The sequence below is a fragment of the Mus caroli genome, chromosome 8 (genome assembly GCF_900094665.2).
Source record: "Mus caroli chromosome 8, CAROLI_EIJ_v1.1, whole genome shotgun sequence".
Classification (NCBI taxonomy): domain Eukaryota; kingdom Metazoa; phylum Chordata; class Mammalia; order Rodentia; family Muridae; genus Mus; species Mus caroli.
This window is the reverse complement of record NC_034577.1, coordinates 100857684-100862079: the sequence shown is the minus strand read 5'-3', so window position 1 is coordinate 100862079 and position 4396 is coordinate 100857684.

Below are 4396 nucleotides of genomic sequence, written 5' to 3'. Positions count from 1 at the left end.
AAAAAAAAAAAAAAAAGAAGGGGTCTTGATGCAGCTGTGGTGGCAGCATCTATAAACTCAGTTTCTTAGAGGCTGCTGCAGAGAGATTGTGAGTTGGAGGATAACCTTGGCTGCATAGCGACCGATCTCACAACCTCCCCTCCCTCCAAGAAAAGTGAACACTCAAAGGGAAAGAGTAACTTAGACCCCTTCTCTGTGGTTCTTATTGTTGTTGTTATCATTTTCTCCACTTACACTTTTCTTTATTTAAATTACTACTCCATAGCCTGATGTGGTGGCATACAACAGAATCCCAGCACTTAGGAGGTAGAGGCAGAATCAGAGTACAAGTTCTTCCTTAGCTATATAGCAAGTTTGAGGCTAACTTCAACTACCTGTGACTCTATCTCAAAAAGATTAAAATTGTAGATATAATCTCACTATCCTAATATGACAGATGGTCAAACAGTATTATTAAATTTAAATTTGAGATGCTGGGGAGATGTTTTGATAGTTTAAAAAGCACTTGCTGTTCTCACAGAAGATCCAAGTTCAGATCCCAGCTCTCATGTCAGGCCACTCCAGTTGCTGTACACTGTACCTCACAAAAGTACACGTAGCTTACAACTTACACAAGTTTTTCCACAAAGGTTGAATCACTTGTTCAGCATGCACCATGAGCTTGTAAGCCACAAAAATATTATTTAAAAGCTTGGACTCTGGCACTAGACGGCCTAGGTTTAAAACCTTACCTTCCTGGCTGGAGAGCTAACACAAGAGCATTGGCTAGTCTTGCAAAGGACCCAGGTTTGGTTCCCAGACCCACAAGACAGCTTACAGCTTATCTCTAGCTCTAGTTCCAGGGGATCCTGCACCCTCTTCTGGCCTTCACAAGCATTCAACACGTGGTATACATACATACATACATACATACAAGCAAAATACACATGAGATTAAAATAAATCTTTTTTTAAAAACCAACCCTGCTTTCCTATCCTTATTGAGTTCCTTTACATCTTTGAACACACCTGATCCTCAATGTCTCCATCCCTGAAGGAAGCTCATAGGAATATTGGCATCTTTGAGCCGATCCGATAGATGACCTGATACACATCAATCAGTAGCTAGCAGCTAGGTGTAGTGATGCAAGCTTTTCATCGTAGGACTGGCAAAAGCAGTTGGATCTTTGTTAGTTCAAGGTCAGCCTTGTCTACAGAGGGAATTGCAGACCAGACTATATAATGAAATCCTGTTTCAAAATGAATGAGCTTTAAATTTTTTTTTATTTACTTTGAAAAATAAAGCAGTCACCGGCACGTGCTAAGGGGTCAGCAAAATCCATAGCTGTCTTAAGATGAGTTTTTCAATCCCACTTTTAGAAATATGGAAAGAAGGTCTCAGATAGGTAAAATGGGTTGCTCCTCTTTTTGTGGGTAGGAGGAGCTGGTCTTGGAGTGACGTAAATTCAATCCCTGAAACCCACATGTTGGAAGGAAGGAGCTGGTTTCTGCTAGTTGCCCTCTGACCTACATACATATGCTGTGGCATGGTGCATGCCTGCATGCATGCAAAATAAATACAATGTAAGAAGACCTATTAATACAAATAATATCACGTATTTATTTATTTGCTTATGTATTTATGACTGCATGTAAATGAATGGTGTAGGAGGATGAGAGGGGGTATGGTGCTCCCTGTGGAGGTGGGAGGACAGCTTGGTGGACTCCGTTCTCTCCTTGCACCTTTATATGTGAGCTAGTGCTCAAGCCACCAGGTTGGCACCATTACTGATGACACTCACGGAACTATCTGGACAGCCCTGTCAGGCTCTCATTCAGCAGAAACCAGACTCAAATCTAGACCTTCAGAGTCTGGACTTCTAGTCCATATAGTAAGCATTCCATCAGTTTGCAGCCTGATTGATGTCACTAGACCATTCATCTCTAGGTGTTCTAGAAACTGTAATAGACGTTACAAAAGAGACTTCCCCCTGCCATTTAGATAATTAAATTTTCATTGAGGAAAACCAGATTTAAATAATGCACAAATACAAGGGGAAAAACTCCAAACTACTGATATTATCTTCCAGCAGATAAGTCCTTGCTAAAAATAAAAATATGAAGCTGTGAGTGGTGGCACACACCTTTAATCCCAGCGCTTTGGGAGCCAGAGGCAGCCAGATGTGAGTTCAAGGCCAGTCAGAGAGGCATAGTGAGATTCTGTCTCTAAATAATAAATAGAATAAAATAAAAACAAAATATGGAACTGGAGATGGCTCAGAAGTTCAGGCTGTATTCTGTCATTTGAGAAGACCCAAGTTTGATTCCCAGCATGGAGCAATTCACAGCTACCTAGAACACTAGCTCTGTGGGATCGGATGACTCTAGTTTCCATGGGCACCCACACTCGTGTGCAGGTACCTACACAGAGACACACACAAACATAGTCACATGATTTAGAAGAAAAACTTTAAATTAAAAAAAAAAACATAAAAAAGGAGAGGTCATTGGGAGACAGAACAATAAGACGGAGCTTTTTGGAAGACACAGCACACAAATTGAAACCTAAGGTTTGCAATGAATTCCTCTGTCTTTGTTTAGGTATACAGTAGGTTTATAGTGTTAGTACATACTTAGGTATATAGTCTGGGTTTGGAGAGTGGCTTTAAGGGTGTGGGGAGGTTGGTTGTCTTTTTTAATTACATTTTTTTTCTAGCCAGGCAATGATGGTCCATGCCTTTAATCCCAGCACTTGGGAAACGGTGGCAGACAAATCTGAGTTCGAGGCCAGCCTGGACTAGAGAGTGAGTTCCAGAACAGCCAGGGCTATAACAGCTAGAGAAACCCTGTCTGGAAACAAACCCACAAACAATTACATTTATCTAACTATCAATTTAGTATGTGTATGCATGCATGTACCATAGCGTGCCTGTAGACATTGGAGGATGCCTTTCTGAGTTTGTTCTCTCCTTTCACAGTGTGGATCCTGGGAATTGAACTCATGTTGCCCATCATGGTCACTGTCAAGTACCTTTATCCTCTCAGACATTTTGCCCTAGTTTTTGGTTTTTGAAGCAGGTTTTCATTGCAGCCCAACCTGGTCTTGAACTCACTGTGAAGCTAAGACTGGCTTGAATTCCTGATCCTCTTGACCCCACCTCCCAAGTGCAGGTGTAGAACCTGATGTCCAGCAATGCAGTTGGTCTCTTTACCCACAGAGGAATCCTTTGAGAATCCTAGGGGGATCAGCAGCTGAAACCCACTCGCCCTGTAGACCAGACTTTCTTTCTCTGAAGAAAGGCAGTCAGGCAGTTTGACCAAGAACATTTCCTGTTTCTCTGAATGACTTCAACTGAGAGAGGCGAGTGACAGGGGACACAGTGAGTCAATCGGAGAGGCTCCCGTTGCTGGCTGGTTTTGTTTTTGGTTGAGTCACAAGAGTCTATAAATAAGCCTGAATGTCAGAGAGAAATTAGTCTACATTGTTTTTGCACACACAAACAAGAAACATTTCCATGCTTCTTTTTAGCATGGTTCCAATTGAAAGTATGTCCTGACCCAGAAAAGGGAATTAGGAATTAATCCTTTAGTATGGCACATACCAGGAGTGATGTTAAAAAAAATATCAAAATTTCAAAAGCTAATTCTGGATATTATTTGACCTCTTATTAAGAGAATTAAAGGGGCTGGAGAGATGGCTCAATGATCATGAACACTTCCTCCTATTACAGAGGACTTAAGTTTGATTCCCATCATCCACATGGTGGCTCACAACTATCTGTAACTCCAGTTGACCTCTGTGCAGTACCAGCATACATGTAGACACATATATACGTGCAGGCCAAACACTCATACACATAATATAAACAATAAGTCTGTAAGAACATTGGACATCTGTTTTATGTTCTGTCTGAGTGAAGACCAAGGCCCTGAAGGACCACACTGCTTCTTCGCTCTAGAATATATTGTTAAGAAGCAGCTAAAACTCCCACCTAAGATGCTATGCATCACAGATCTCTCTCTCTCTCTCTCTCTCTAGTGTTTTTGAGTAATTCTATTTTATGTCTTCGACCCAAGCACTCCTCAGGAGGCCAAAGGCAAATGGGTCTCGGTGACTTCAAGACCAATCTGGTCTACATGAGTGAGTTACAAAATAGGTCGAGAGCTACATAGAGAGACCCTGTTCATAGTCCCATACTGTTCTAAGATCAGCTTCATAGGTTGCTTCAAAATTATCCTGAGAGATCCAGGAAGCATTGGGACATATGCGGTAACTGGGTCATCCAGTTCCTTGTGGCCAGTTCAGGGTACACCAAGCTCCTTCTATGCCCAACCTTCACCTGTGCCAGAGGCTAGTCCAGGACTCTAGCAAAAGCTATTGGGAGGTCTGTATGTGTGTGTGTGTGTGTGTGTGTGTG